The following is a 16,856-nucleotide window of genomic DNA, read 5'->3' on the forward strand; positions in this document are numbered from 1 at the left end:
CGAGTGGTTAAGATCCCGAGCACTAACCCTCTTTCTGACCAGCTGAGATTTCCAGCAATTCTGTTTTTATTTGTGATTTATGGATTGAGTCGGCACAACTAGAGCTTTCTGATCCAGAAGATTCGGGGGTTGCGTTAGTTTGGGAGTTTAACGACTTTGAAAGGAACATTTTTGACTTGTGCAGCTTCGGTCAGAGAAATGTTTGTGAAATGATTTTTTCACAGAACGGGATTCAGAATTACACCTTCTGGCTTAACACTTCTCTCTGGGCTGGAAATTAAGCAGCAATTTCCGTAGTGTAGTGGTTATCACGTTTGTTTCACACACAAAAGGTCCCGAGTTCGAGCCTGGGTGGAAATATCATTTTAGAATATATTTGCTGTGAATTAAATTGAACAAAAGTACCACCGTTCCTTGTCTTATGAGAATGAACATTTTAAAGCAATCTTCTAAAATGCAGAGTGTGTTATGTCAGATACGGTGTAAAATGTCATCGATGATTAAAGCTCCTGAAATTCTTACAGTTCAGTTATTGAAGTATCGACTGTCCCTCAGTAACCATTCAGCAAAACAATCTGGGCGGGAACATAAACTTGCTGTGGATGAACAGTCGGAGGAGAGTTTAGTTTCCTGGCAAATGCTGCCTGACCTGCTGAGATTTCCAGCATTTGCTGTTTTTATTTGCTATTTATTCTCCTGGCAAAGGACATTTGCTCTTTATTTCACTTCAATAAATAGATAACTTTCAGTGAGAGAAAACGGATCCACCGTGTGAGGCCAACGTGATATCCGCTACACTGCAGCCTATCAAAGGGTGAGAAACCACTGAATATAAAGGATGAGCTCACAAATATAAAGGGGCACTGCAGTCTGGTCAACGTCAAACCCTCCTTTCTTATTCAGCAGAGGCATGAACGGGAGACAGACGCCACAAAATTAAATTTAAGACAAAAATACAAGTAACACTTCCAAATCTTTTCACTGTAAAATTCTTGCACTTTATTTGAAATCTTACTGCGTTGAATCTGACAAATGAGCACCGTTGGATTTTATCTTCACTACTGATTCTATTTTCTTTGCAATGTAGGAATAACATCCTTGCGATCCCTGACTCGGGCGATGACATAGTCGAGCAGGTGCCAGTGTTTGGAGTGAGGTTGTTGCCACAATGACTTGTATTTCTCACACTGGCAGAATAAGTTGTTGGTGATGACAAGTTCATGTTCTAGACATTTTGTCAGGAGTAGGGTACCGCTGGAGTTGGCTTTCCCTACCCACTCTCTGCAAATCACGCCTCCCCATAGGGCTGTGTCCTTGCTGACCCTGGCATTGAAGTCACCGAGAAGGATCAGTTTGTCACCCACGAGGAAAAGAGTGTTTGAAGACGAGTCCCTCAAAACTGCCACCAAGCTCATGGTCTACAGGGCTGTAGTAATACCCGCCCTCCTGTATGGGTCAGAGACATGAACCATGTACAGTAGGCACCTCAAGTCGCTGGAGAAATACCACCAACGATGTTTCCGCAAGATCCTACATAAACCCAGGGAGGACAGACGCACCAACATTAGTGTCCTCGACCAGGCCAACATCCCCAGCATCGAAGCACTGACCACGCTTGATCAGCTCCACTGGGCAGGCCACATAGGCCACAAAACCTCCATACGCCAGACACAAGTGTCCCAATGCAAGCGCTCCACTCGGAACTCCTTCACGGCAAATGAGCCAAAAGTGGGCAGCGGAAACATTGCAAGCATACCTGCAAAACCTTCCTGATAAAGTGCAACATCCCCACCGACACCTGGGAGACCCTGGCCAAAGACTGTCCTCAGTGAAGGAAGCGCATCCGGGAGGGCGCTGGGCATCTTGAGTCTCGTCTCCAAGAGCATGCAGAAATCAAGCGCAGGCAGCTGAAAGAGTGTGCGGAAAACTAGTCCCACCCACCCCTTCCCTCAACAACTATCTTCCCCACCTGTGACAGAGACTGTGATTCTAATATTGGACTGTTCAGACTCCTAAGAACTCATGTTAAGAGTAGAAACATAGAAATATAGAAACATAGATATTTACAGAGCAGAAGGAGGCCATTTCGCCCCATTGTGTCCGCGCCGGTCGACAAAGAGCCACATGGCCCTCGGTCAGCAGCCCTAAAGGTTACATATAAACCTATGAACAATGACGGAAAGGCAAAGAGCACCCAGCCCAACCAGTCTGCCTCACACAACTGCGACACCCCTTCTAATGAAACATTCTGCACTCCACCCCAACCGGAGCCATGTGATCTCCTGGGAGAGGCAGAAAACCAATCAAAAACCCAGGCCAGTTTAGGGAGAAAAAATCTGGGAAAATTCCTCTCCGATCCATCCAGGCGATCGAACCTAATCCAGGAGATCACCCTGGCTATATTCTATTCTCTGCAGTACATACCATTATATCTGCACCATCCAACAAAAGGTTATCCAATCTAATCCCAATTACCAGCTCTAGGTCTGTAACCCTGCAAATTACTACACTTTAAGTGCCCATCCAACCATCTCTTAAAAGTGGTGAGGGTTTCTGCATCCATCACTCTTCCAGGCAGCGAGTTCCAGATCCCCACAACCTTCTGAGTAAAGAAGCTCCCCTTCAAATCCCCTCTAAACCTTCCAACAACCAAATTAAAACTATGCCCCCACGTAATAGACCTCTCCACCAATGAAAATAGACCCTTACTATCCACTGTATCCAGGCCCCTCAATATTTTGTACTCCTCAATGAGGTCTCCTCTCAACCTCCTCTGTTCCATTGAGAACAAACCCAGCCTATCCAATCTGTCCTCATAACTAAGATTCTCCATTCCAGGCAGCATCCTAATAAATCTCCTCTGCATCCTCTCCAGTGCAATGACGTCCTTCGTATAATACGACGACCAGAACTGCACACAATACTGCAGCTGTGGTCTAACCAATGTATTATACAATTTAGGCATAACCTCCCTGCTCTTATATTCAATGCCTCGGCCAATAAAGGCAAGCATTCTGTATGCCTTCTTAACCACCTTAACCACCTGGCCTGCTATTTTCAGTGATCCATGGACAAGCACTCCATGTCCTTTTGTTCATCTACACTATTCAGTGGCCTACCGCTTAATGTGTATAACCTTCCCTTATTAGACATCCCAAAGTGCATCACCTCACACTTCTCTGAATTAAATTACATTTGCCACTGCTCTGCCCACCTGACCAGTAGATTGATATCGTCCTGCAGCCCATGACTTTCCTCTTCATTATCAACCACACAATCAATTTTAGAGTCGTTTGCAAACTTCTTAAACATACTTCCTATATTCAAATCTAAATCATTGATATATACCACAAAAAGCAAGGGACCTAGGACTGAGTCCTGTGGAACCCCATTGGAAACATCCTTCCAGTCACAAAAACATCCATCAATCATTACCCTTTGTTTCCTACCTCCAAGCCAGTTTTAGATCTAACTTGCCACTTTGCCCTGTATCCCATGGGCTTTAACCTTTATGACCAGTCTACCATGTGGGGCCTTATCAAAAGCTTTGCTAAAGTTCATATATACTACATCGTATGAACTACCCTCATCGACCCTCTTGGTTACCTCCTCAAAAACTTCAATCAGGTTAGTCAGACATGATCTTCCTTTAACACATCTGTGCTGACTGTCCTTAATTAATCCTTGTCTTTCCAAATGCAGATTTCTCCTGTCTTTCAGGATTTTTTCCAATAATTTTCCCACCACTGAGGTTAGGCTGACAGGCCTGTAATTACTCGGCCTATCCCTTTCTCCCTTCTTAAACAAGGGTACTACATTAGCAGTCCTCCAATCCTCCGGCACAATGCCCAGATCCAAAGAGGACTGGAAAATGATGGTCAAGGCCTCTGCTATTTCCTCTTTTATTTTGCTCAACAGCCTGGGATGCATTTCATCCGGGCCTGGGGACTTATCTACATTCAAAGCTGCTAATGCCCTTAATACCTCCTCTCTCACTGTACTTATTTTATCCAGAATATCACACTCCTCCTCGACAGCAGTATCTGCATTGCCCCTTTCCTTTGTGAAGATAGATGCAAAGTATTCATTAAGAACCCTCCCAACATCTTCCGCCTCCACACACAGATTACTCTCATGGTCTCTAATAGGCCCCACCCTTTCTTCAGTTACCCTCTTACTCTTAATATATTTATAGAATATCATAGAGTTTTCCTTATTTTTACGAGCCAAAAATTTCTCGTGCTCTCTCTCAGCATTCCGAATATCCTTTTTAATTTTGTCTCCTAACTTTCTATGTTCCTCGAATGATTCTATAGTATTTAGCCATTGATATGTGATATAAGTATCCCTTTTTTTCTTAATCCTCCCCTATAAGTCCCTAGACATCCAGGAGGCTCTAGAATTATATTTCCCAGCCTTTTTCTTTAAGGGCACATGTTTGGCCTGAGCATTCCGGATCTCCTCCTTAAATGCCTCCCACTGTTCCGACACTGATTTACCCACAAGCAGCTGTTTCCAGTCCACTATGGCCAAATCACTCCTTAATTTAGCAACATTAAGCTTTTCCCAAATTCGGAACTTTTATCCAGGCCTATCGTGGTCCTTATCCATAACCAACTTGAATCTGACTGAATTATGGTCACAGGCACCCAAGTGTTCTCCCACTAATACCCCTTCAACCTGCCCAGCTTCATTCCCCAAAACGAAATCAAGACCGCCCCCTCTCGTGTTGGGCTTGCTACATACTGACTAAAAAAGTTCTCTTGAATGCATTTCAAGAATTCCGCATCCTCTATACCCTTCATAATAAATTTGTCCTAATCAATATTTGGATAGTTAAAATCCCCCAATACTACTAACCGATGGATTTTGGACTTCACAGCTATTTGCATACATATTTGCTCCTCTATCTCCCTCCCACTGTTTGGGGGTCTATAATACACGCCCAGCAGTGTGAATCTAACTACAGAATCTGCGATCACGAGGGCTCTTTTGTCCTTCGTCCTTTCCCCCTGTGCAGCTGAGCCACCCGTGGTGCCTTGGAATTGGCTCTGGCTGTACTTCCCAGAGGCACCACCGTCCTCACCGATACTCAGAATTGAATATTGGTTTGAAAGCATGTTGGACGCACGGGGGGGGGCTCCTGCACTACCTGCCTAGCACACTTACTATATCTGGTGGTCACACACTTCCCCTCCATCTGCACACCTTCAAGCTGCGGGGTAACCACCTCCTGAAACGTGCTATCCACGTAGCTCTCAGCCTCGTGGATGCACCTTACTGACTCCACCTGCTGCTCCAGCTCCAAAACGTGGGGCTCGAGTAGTTGAAGCTGGAGATACCTCCTGCTCACAGGGTTGTCTAGGCTGTGCGAAAGTCCAGGACTTCCCACATGTCGCAGGATGTGCACTCCACGGGACTGAGCTGCACTGCCATCCCTCTCGTTACCCTTATCTAGTTTAAAATCTATTCAAAAAGAAGTAATAACAGAGAGCTACTCACCTCACTGACCTCTGTGACCTCCGGAGCACACCGACCTCTGTGGCCTCCCGATCTCTCGGCCTCCGATCTCACAACATAAAAGAAATAGAGAAAAGAGAGTTACTTACCGACTCACCGACCTCAGGACCTTATCGACTCACTGACCTCAGGTCATAACCGACTCACCGACCTCAGGGTCTGACCGACTCACCGACCTCAGGACCTTACCGACTCACCGACCTCAGGGTCTGACCGACTCACCGACCTCAGGACCTTACCGACTCACCGACCTCAGGGCCTGACCGACTCACCGACTTCAGGGCCTGACCGACTCACCGACCTCAGGGCCTTACCGACTCACCGACCTCAGGGTCTGACCGACTCACCGACCTAAGGGTCTGACCGACTCACCGACCTCAGGGTCTGACCGACTCACCGAACTCAGGGTCTGACCGACTCACCGACCTCAGGCCCTTACCGACTCACCGACCTCAGGGTCTGACCGACTCACCGACCTCAGGGTCTGACCGACTCACCGACCTCAGGGTCTGACCGGCTCACCGACCTCAGGTCCTTACTGACTCACCGATCTCAGGGCCTGACCGACTCACCGACCTCAGGGTCTGACCGACTCACCGACCTCAGGGTCTGACCGACTCACCGACCTCAGGGTCTGACCGACTCACCGTTCTCAGGGTCTGACCGACTCACCGACCTCAGGGTCTGACCGACTCACCGACCTCAGGGTCTGACCGACTCACCGACCTCAGTGTCTGACCGACTCACCGACCTCAGGGTCTGACCGACTCACCGACCTCAGGGCCTTACCGACTCACCGACCTCAGGGTCTGACCGACTCACCGACCTCAGGGCCTGACCGACTCACCGACCTCAGGGCCTGACCGACTCACCGACCTCAGGGCCTGACCGACTCACCGACCTCAGGGTCTGACCGACTCACCGACCTCAGGGTCTGACCGACTCACCGACCTCAGGGTCTGACCGACTCACCGACCTCAGGGTCTGACCGACTCACTGACACCAATATAAATGCAATTTGTTCTCATTTGTAAATCAATTTAACAATTGCAGTGAAGGGATATTTGAACTGAATCTTTACCATATCTGAACTTAGGCTGTGTCATTGCATAAATACAGGGGTTTGTGCAGCAACCCAGGAGTTGAAGCATGAACCTTAACTCCCGTACCAACACAGGTAGATACACAGCCTCATATCCCAGGTAGACCATTCGCCAATAAATACAATATCTCATATATAGCGTCCACGGTCACTGGGACACTCCCCGCTGACGGGACTCTGGAGCCGGCTGTGGGCTCTGTTAGTCACCTGATGGTTAAAGCATTGAACAACAAGACCAACAGAAATGGAATGCATGCATTTAAAATAAAATGAATGAATTCAATTGCGCCCCAAACTTTTCCCTCTGCAAACCACAATTGAGTGATGAGCCAGTATCTACTCGTGTACATAAAGTCGCAGCAAGTATTGTTTAAAGAGAAAGGAACAGTAATTGTTGCTATAACCACCAGGGCCGTTTTCTCCACACAGTATTTAGTTTTCAGCTTCTGGCAGCAAATGGCGATATATCCATCAACGGTGAAACTGAGGGGGAACCATACGGAACAGTCTGTGACTGCGTGAAGCAGGGCAGCGTGGGTATTGCACACTGGGATTGACCACACGAACAGGAACTCTGTATAATAAACAGCAGGGATATGTCTCAGCATCATATCGATGGTAATGACCAGTAGATCCGCCGTTGCCATGGCCACTGGGGAGCGAGTGAGACAGCTGGAGACAGCTTTTTCTCTTTATCACCACACTCAGTCACTCTGTATCATCTGCTGCACTCTGTTACATTTCTATCTTCATCGGCTGAGGTTTCTCTCTATCACTGTACGTAGTCACATCTCACCCATTCTCCCTCCGCTGCTGTTATTTTCTGTCGCTCCCTGTGCTCAGTTAGACCTCTCTCTATATACCTCTACTGGTGCCACCCTGTATCACCCACATTTTCTCATAGCCTTCTGCTGGTTTATCTCGGTATCACTCATTGTATTCAGTTGCATCGTTATCGATATCCCTTTGCTGATACCTCGCTCTGTCTTTGTACTCAGTTGCATCTATCTCTATCTCCCTCTGCTGGTCTCTCTCTGTATCCAATATCAGTGACTCATCATCATAGGCAGTCCCTCGAAATCGAGGAAGACTTGCTTCCACTTCAAAAGTGAGTTCTCAGGTGACTGCACCGTCCAATACGGGAATTACAGTCTCTGTCACAGGTGGGACAGACAGTGGTTGAAGGAAAGGGTGTGTTGGGAGTCTGGTTTGCCGCACGCTCCTTCCGCTGCCTGCGCTTGTTTTCTGCATGCTCTCGGCGACGAGACTGGAGGTGCTCAGTGCCCTCCCAGATGCTCTTCCTCCACATTGACCAGGGACTCCCAGGTGTCAGTGGGGATGTTGCATTTTATCAAGGAGGTTTTCAGTGTGTCCTTGAAATGTTTCCTCTGCCCACCAGCTCATTTGCTGTTAAGGAGTTCTGAATAGAGCGCTTGCTTTGGGAATCTTGTGTCAGGCATGCGAATAATGTAGTCTGCCCAACGGAGCTTGTCGAGTGTGGTCAGTGCTTCGATGCTGGGGATGTTGGCCACATGGAGGGTCAGTGCTTCAATGCTGAGGATGAAGGCCACATCGCGGGTCAGTGCTTCGATGCTGGGGATGTTGGCCACATGGAGGGTCAGTGCTTCAATGCTGGGGATGTTGGCCACATCGAGGGTCAGTGCTTCGATGCTGGGGATGTTGGCCACATGGAGGGTCAGTGCTTCGATGCTGGGGATGTTGGCCACATCGAGGGTCAGTGCTTCGATGCTGGGGATGTTGGCCACATCGAGGGTCAGTGCTTCGATGCTGGGGATGTTGGCCACATCGAGGGTCAGTGCTTCGATGCTGGGGATGTTGGCCACATGGAGGGGCAGTGCTTCGATGCTGGGGATGTTGGCCACATCGAGGGTCAGTGCTTCGATGCTGGGGATGCAGGCCTGATCATTGGTGCGTCTGTCCTCTCAGGGGATTTGCAGGATCTTGCGGAGACATAATTGGTGGTATTTCTCCAGCGATTTGAGGTGCCTGCTGTATATGTGTCTACAGTAGCCACCATCAATGAGTGATGATACCTAGGGATAAAATTTCAATTGGGAATAAGAGCAGTGTAGATGCGATCATGCGGGATGTGGAAATAAACTTTAGATGAAGATGTCCTGGATGCAATTGTCCAAGGAGCAATGATATTGGAGAACGATGGTGTGATCATCGAAGTAGGTTATCACAAAGAGTTCAACGAGGACCAGACATATCGTGCAACATGTTCTCATTTACGGAGGATATTGTTGCTAACTTTGACCTCAGGTGGGCTGAGTGCTGCACTCGTTAGATCTAACCAAGGAAGGAGATGCTGAAGATGGGAGAGTGGAACATGGTGTTGAATGACGATGGATGATGTTGGACCAAATGGAACCATGTTTATAATAACCTGATACCACATCTGACCAACGAGAGCTATTAATTACAATTGTGGCACAAATCCAGTTACGATAAACATAACAGAAGAGCATAAGAAATAGGAGCAGGAGTCGGCCATGCGGACCCTCGAGCCTGCTCTGCCATTTAATACGATCATGGCTGATCTAATCATGGACACAGCTGCACTTCCCTGACCGCTCCCCATAACCCCTTATTCCCTTATCAGTTAAGAAACTGTCCATCTCTGTCTTAAATTTATTCAATGTCCCAGCTTCCACAGCTCTCTGAGGCAGTGAATTCCACAGATTTACAAACCTCTGAGAGGAGAAATTCTTTCTTATAGAAACAGAGAAACATAGAAAATAGGTGCAGGAGTAGGCCATTCGGCCCTTCTAGCCTGCACCGCCATTCAATGAGTTCATGGCTGAACATGCAACTTCAGTACCCCAATACTGCTTTCTCGCCATTCCGCTTGATCCCCCTAGTAGTAAGGACTTCATGTAACTCATTTATGAATATATTTAGTGAATTGGCCTCGACAACTTTCAGTGGTAGAGAATTCCACCGGTTCACCACTCTCTTTGTGAAGAAGTTTCTCCTTATCTCGGTCCTAAATGGCTTACCCCTTATCCTTAGATTGTGTCCCCTGGTTCTGGACTTCCCCAACATTGGGAACATTCTTCCTGCACCTAACCTGTCTGAACCCATCAGAATTTTAATGTTTCTATGAGGTCCCCTCTCATTCTTCTGAACTCCAGTGAATACAAGCCCAGTTAATCCAGTCTTTCTTGATAGATCAGCCCCGCCATCCCGGGAATCAGTCTGGTGAACCTTCGCTGCACTCCCTCGATAGCAAGAATGTCCTTCCTCAGGTTAGGAGACCAAAACTGTACACAATATTCCAGGTGTGGCCTCAACAAGGCCCTGTGCAACTGTAGCAATACCTCCCTGCCCCTATACTCAAATCCCCTCGCTATGAAGGCCAACATGCCATTTGCTTTCTTAACCGCCTGCTGTACCTGCATGCCAACCTTCAATGACTGATGTACCATGACACCCAGGTCTCGTTGCACCTCCCCTTTTCCTAATCTGTCACCATTCAGATAATAGTCTGTCTCTCTGTTTTTACCATCAAAGTGGATAACCTCACATTTATCCACGTTATACTTCATCTGCCATGCATTTGCCCACTCACCTAATCTATCCAAGTCGCTCTGCAGCCTCATAGCATCCTCCTCGCAGCTCACACTGCCACCCAACTTAGTGTCATCCGCAAATTTAGAGATACTACATATAATCCCCTCGTCTAAATCATTAATGTACAGTGTAAACAGCTGGGGCCCCAGCACAGATCCTTGTGGTACGCCACTAGTCACTGCCTGCCATTCTGAAAAGTCCCCATTTATTCCTACTCTTTGCTTCCTGTCTGACAACCAGTTCTCAATCCATGTCAGCACACTACCCCCAATCCCATGTGCTTTAACTTTGCACATTAATCTCTTGTGTGGGACCTTGTCGAAAGCCTTCTGAAAGTCCAAATACACCACATCAACTGGTTCTCCCTTGTCCACTCGACTGGAAACATCCTCAAACAATTCCAGAAGATTTGTCAAGCATGATTTCCCTTTCACAAATCCATGCTGACTTGGACCTATCATGTCACCTCTTTCCAAATGCACTGCTATGACATCCTTAATAATTAATTCCATCATTTTACCCACTACCGATGTCAGGCTGACTGGTCTATAATTCCCTGTTTTCTCTGTCCCTTCCTTTTTTAAAAAGTGAGGTTACATTGGCTACCCTCCACTCGATAGGAACTGATCCAGAGTCAATGGAATGTTGAAAGATGACTGTCAAGGCCACCTCCTTAAGTACTCTGGGATGCAGTCCATCAGGCCCTGGGAATCTCAGATTTAAATGGGCGGCCCCTTATTCTCAGATCATGCCCCCTAGTTTTAGTCTCCCCTATCAGTGGAAACATCCTCTCTGCATCCACCTTGTCAAGGCCCCTCATAATCTTACACGTTTCGATAAGATCCCCTCTCATTCTTCGGAATTCCAATGAGTAGAGGACCAACCTACTCAAACTTTCCTCATAAGGCAACCCCCTCATCTCCGGAATCAACCTAGTGAACCTTCTCTGAACTGCCTCCAAAACAAGTATATCCTGTCTTAAATATGCAAACCAAAACTGCACGCAATATTCCAGGTGTGGCCTCATCAATACCCTGTATAATTCTAGCAAGACTTCCCTGCTTTTATACTCCATCCCCTTTGCAATAAAGGCCAAGATTCCATTGGCCTTCCCGATCACTTGCTGGACCTGCATACTAAACCTTTTGTGTTTCATGTACCAGGACCCTCAGCTCCCGCTGTACTGCAGCACTTTGCAATTTTTCTCCATTTAAATAATAACTTGCTCTTTGATTTTTGCTGCCAAAGTGCATCATCTCACACTTTCCAACATTATACACTTTCTGCTAAATTGTTGCCCACTCACTGAGCCTGTTTATGTCCGTTTGCAGATTTTTTGTGTCCTCCTCACACATTGCTTTTTCTCCCATCTTTGTATCTTCAGCAAACTTGGCTACGTTACACTCTGTCCCATCTTCCAAGTCATTAATATAGATTGTAAATAGTTGGGGTCCCAGCACTGATCCCTGGGGCACACCACTAGTTACTGATTGCCAACCACAGAATGAAGCATTTATCCCTACTCTCTGTTTTCTGTTCATTAGCCAATCCTCTATCCATGCTAATATATTACCCCAACCCCGTGAACTTTTATCTTGTGCAATAACCTTTTATGTGGCACCTTGTCAAATGCTTTCTGGAAGTCCAAATACACCATATCCACTGGTTCCCCTTTATTCATCCTGTTCGTTACATCCTCAAAGACTTCAAGCAAATCTGTCAAACATGACTTCTCCTTCATAAATCCATGCTGACTCTGCCTGAGCGAATTTTGCTTTTCCAAATGTCCTGCTACTGCTTCTTTAATAATGGACTCCAACATTTTCCCAACCACAGATGTTAGGCTAACTGGTCTATATTTTCCTGCTGTTTATCTGCTTCTTTTTTGAAATAGGGGCGTTACATTTGCATTTTTCCAATCTGCTGCGAGCTCCCCAGAATCCAGGGAATTTTGGTAAATTACAACCAATGCATCCACTATCCCTGCCGCTACTTCTATTAAGACCCTAGGATGCAAGCCATCGGGTCCAGGGAATTTATCCGCCTTTAGTCCCATTATCTTACTGAGTACCATCTCCTTCGTGATTGTGATTGTGTTAAGTCCTGCCCCCCCTATAACCCCTTGACTATCCACTGTTGGGATATTGTTTGTGTTCTGCACCGTAAAGATTGATACAAAATATTTGTTCAGAGTTTCTGCCATCTCCATGTTCCCCATTACTAATACCCCGTCCTCGTCTTCTAAGGGACCAACGTTTACTTTAGCCACTCTTTTCCTTTTTACAGACCTATCGAATCTCTTGCTATCTGTTTTTATATTTTATGCTAGTTTAGTTTCATAGTCTAGCTTCCCTTACTTAATCATTTTTTTAGTCATTCTTTCCTGGCTTTTAAAAACTTTCCAATCTTCTGTCCTCCCACTAGTTTTGACCACTTTGTATGCCCTTGTTTTTAATTATTTCTTTAGTTCGCCACAGAGGGCTATCTTTTCTTTTACACTCTTTTCTCCTCACTGGAATATATTTTTCTTGAGAGTTGTGAGATATCTCCTTAAATGTACACCACTGTTCATCATCCGTCCGACACTTAAATCTATTTTCCCAGTCCACTTTAGCCAACTTTGCCCTCATACCTTCATAGTCTCCTTTATTTAAGCTTAGTATGCTGGTTTGAGATCCAACTTTCTCACCCTCCATCTGAATTTGAAATTCAATCATGCTATGTGTTATGCTCGTAATAAAGTATACAACTGAGTATTGTATGCAATGAGTAAGTGTCAGCTTAGCTCCTTTAATTAAACTCCAGAGTGCAGGTACAGCATGGGAGGTCTGCTTATATACAGTGCTCCCAAGGGATGCTGGGATCCCTTGGGACCCCAACAGGTAGGCCCTCTGGTGGTGGTATGATCCAGGTTGCCAAGGGCTACATACATAACATCACTGCTTCCCAAAGTCAATTGTACACTTATTTACAGGGTGAGACGATCTGCGGCTTTTCGCTCTCTTGTCGATCGTCTCGGTACAAATGCAGGTGTGGGTGAGTTGGTTGGTTCTTCACTGGGCTGCTGGGCAGCTGGCCTTGCTGGGCTGCTGGGGATGGTGAGTTCAGCTTCGTGGTCAACCGTGATGTCAGTTGCCACTTGTGTGTGTGTTGGAGGGTCGAAGTTGTTGTTATCCTCGTCGGGTTGCTCGTGGCTGGTTGTGAATCATAATTTGGTTTGGTCCAAATGCTTTCTGCACGTTAGTCCATTGGCCAGTTTGACCTGAAACACCCTACTCCCTTCTTTGGCTATGACAGTGCCAGCAAGTCTTTTGGGACTATGTCCATAGTTGATTACAAATACAGGGTATTTGACTTCAGTATCACGTGACCAGTTTGCGCGATCATGATATATGCTTTGTTGGTGCCACCTGCCCTCGACGTGATCATGGAGATCAGGTTGGACAAGACAGAGCTTTGTTTTGAGCGCCCTTTTTGTGAGCAGCTCGGCTGGGGGAACCCCGGTGAGCGAGTGGGGTCTGGTGCGGTAGCTGAGCAGGACTCGCGACAGGCGGGTCTGCAGGGAGACTTCCGATACACGTTTCAAGCTGGTTTGGACTGTCCGTTCTGCCTGGCCGTTGGATGCGGGCTTGAACGGAGCAGATGTGACGTGCTTGATCTCATTGCGGGTCATGAATTCCTTGAATTCAGCACTGGTGAAACACGGCCCATTGTCGCTGACAAGGACATCCGGCAGGCCGTGTGTGGTAAAGATGGCTCGTAGGCTTTCGATGGTGGCAGTGGACGTGCTTACAGACATTATTACACATTCAATCCATTTTGAATAAGCATCGCAACAACCAAGAACATTTTGCCTAGCAATGAGCCCGCAAAGTCAACGTGGATCCTAGACCACGGTTTGGAGGGCCATGACCACAAACTTATCGGTGCCTCGCTGGGTGAATTGCTCAGTTGAGAGCCAGTGCTGTATTGGCGCACGCACGACTCTAAGTCTGTGTCGATGCCGGGCCACCACACATGGGATCTGGCGATAGCTTTCATCATTACTATGCCTGGGTGGGTACTGTGTAGGTCTTTCTGAGGCAAAACCACGTGATTACCCGAAGGCAGTCCGCCTGTATGAGCATTTCATCATTGCGCCACTGGAACGGCTTGATCTCTTCATGCATCCTGCTGGGACGCTGGACCAGTTCCCATGGAGGACAGTTTTTTTACCAAGGACAGTAAAGGATCTTGGCTGGTCCAGGTTCTGATATGGCGGGCGCAATGGATGAATTTCATTTTCGAATGCATCCATCACCAAGAGCAAGTCTGCAGGCTGTGCCATTTCCACCGCAGTGGTGGGCAATGGTAGCCGACTGAGAGCATCAGCGCAGTTCTCCATGCCTGGTCTGTGGCAGATTATATAGCTGTATGTAGACAGCATGAGCACCCATCTTTGGATGCGGGCAGAGGTATTGGTGTTAATCCCTTTGCTCTCTGAGAATAGCGATATGAGTGGCTTATGCTCAGTTTCTAGCTCAAACTTGAGACCAAAAAGATACTGGTGCATTTTTTTCACCCCGTAAACGCATGCCAGAGCTTCATTTTTCAATCATACTGTAAGCCCTTTCAGCCTTGGACAAACTCCTGGATGCATAGACGACCGGTTGCAATGTTCCCGATCCGTTAGCCTGTTGTAACACACAACCGACCCCGTATGACGACGCATCGCAAGCTAGCACTAATCGTTTCCTGGGTTATACAGAACAAGCAGTTTATTTGAACTTAACAGATTTCTGGTTTTCTCAAAAGCTGCCTATTTTGATTTCCCCCATACCCAGTCATCTCCCTTGTGCAGTAGCACATGTCGGGGTTCTAGCAAGGAGCTTAACCGGGGTAGGAAATTACTGAAATAGTTGAGGAGTCCCAGGAACGACCGCAGCTCCGTCACATTCTCTAGTCTTGGTGCGTTCTTAATGGCCTCCGTCTTGCCATCGCTGGGTCTGATGCCATCTGCCGTGATTCATCTTCCTAAGAACTCGACCAGGAAAACACACTTCGAGCGTTTCAACCTGAGTCCCAACCGATCTAGCCGACTTAGCACCTCTTGCAGGTTCTGCAAGTGTTCGATAGTGTCCCGACCTGTGAACAGTATCGCGTCCTGGAAGACCACGGTGCACGGAAATGACCTTAGCAGTCTCTCCATGTTCCATTGGAAAATTGCCCTGGCCGCCAAATCCCAAACGGGCATCGATTGTAGATGGACAGACCTTTGTGCGTGTTGATGCAGATTCCTCCAGCTCCTGCGTCATGCAGATTGAGCTCAGGTCCAACTTGGTAAATGTCTTTCCTCCAGCCAGGGTTGCAAATAGGTCATCCGCATTGGGTAGCGGGTACTGGTTCTGTAGCGAAAAACGGTTAATCATTACTTTATAGTCCCCACAAATTCTGACCGTGCCGTTGCCTTTGAGAACCAGAACAATCGGACTGGCCCACTCGTTGAACTCCACCGGCGCGATGATGCCTTCTCACTGCAGCTTGTCCAGCTCAATTTCCACTTTTCTCACATCATATATGGCACCGCCTGTGCCTTGTGGAGAATGGGCCGTGTACCGGGAACCAAGTGGATCTGCACCTTCTGCCCTGAGAAACTTCCAATGCCTGGCTCAAACAACGAAGGGAACCTGCTCAGAACCTAGGCACGAGGCATTGTCGTCAGACGAAAACGCCCGGATGTCGTCCCAGTTTCAGCGGATTTTTCCCAGCCAGCTTCTGCCGAATAGTGTGGGGCCATCTCCTGGCATAATCCACAGTGGGAGTTCATGCACTGCTCCATCATAGGAGACTTTTACTTCTGCGCTGCCAATGACAGGGATCAGCTCTTTGGTGTAAGTTCTTAGCTTAGTGTGAATGGGGCTAAGATTGGGCCTGTGTGCCTTTTTCCACCATAGCCTGTTGAAGGTCTTTTTGCTCATGATAGACTGACTCGCACCCGTATCCAGTTCCATGAAGACTACAATTCCGTTCAGTTCAACTTTTAACATGGTCGGTGGACATTTCGTGGTGAAGGTGTGTACCCGGTATACTGCTGCCTCCTTGGTTCGAGTTTCGAGTTCAGCCTTATCCACAATCGATCGATCTTACTCTGCAATGTGGTGGTTTGCAGGGTTTGCAGCTCGTCTGCACATTCACTGGAGGTGTCCCAGTGTTCCACAGCCTTTGCATGCATAGTGTTTGATGGGATTGATGGGCTCGATGATCACCTCCGCAGCGCCAACAAGGTGTTAACTGCCTCGCATTAACGATTGATGGTGAACTCTGGGTTATCTGAGGTCATGCAGCTGCCGGCGTGTACGTTCTGCCATATTTGCTCCTGCCCCAAAGCGATGCTACTTTGTGTACAGTACTAACCGAAACCTCTTATGCTGCGAAATTTGTTTGGTGTTATCGTTGGTGGACATAAATGCCTGGGCTATCGTTATGGCTTTGCTCAGATTCGGTGTTTCAACAGTCAATAATTTGTGTAGGATAACCTCATGGCCAATGCCAAGCAAAAAAAGTCTCTTACCATTTGCTCAAAGAGTCCATCGAATTCGCAATGTCCTGCAAGGCGCCTTAGTTCAGCGACATAGCTCGCCACTTCCTGGCCTTCAGA

The 16,856-nt window shown here is 47.2% G+C and overlaps 1 non-coding gene across 1 annotated transcript; it reads left to right on the plus strand.

Annotated features, from left to right (window-relative positions):
- Window positions 1-287: 287 nt before the first annotated feature.
- trnav-cac (transfer RNA valine (anticodon CAC)) lies at window positions 288-360 on the plus strand. Its single transcript has one exon. It is a non-coding gene; the product is annotated as a tRNA-Val (tRNA).
- The last annotated feature ends 16,496 nt before the right edge of the window (window positions 361-16,856 follow it).

This window comes from Pristiophorus japonicus, unplaced genomic scaffold (assembly GCF_044704955.1).
Source record: "Pristiophorus japonicus isolate sPriJap1 unplaced genomic scaffold, sPriJap1.hap1 HAP1_SCAFFOLD_130, whole genome shotgun sequence".
NCBI lineage: Eukaryota > Metazoa > Chordata > Chondrichthyes > Pristiophoridae > Pristiophorus > Pristiophorus japonicus.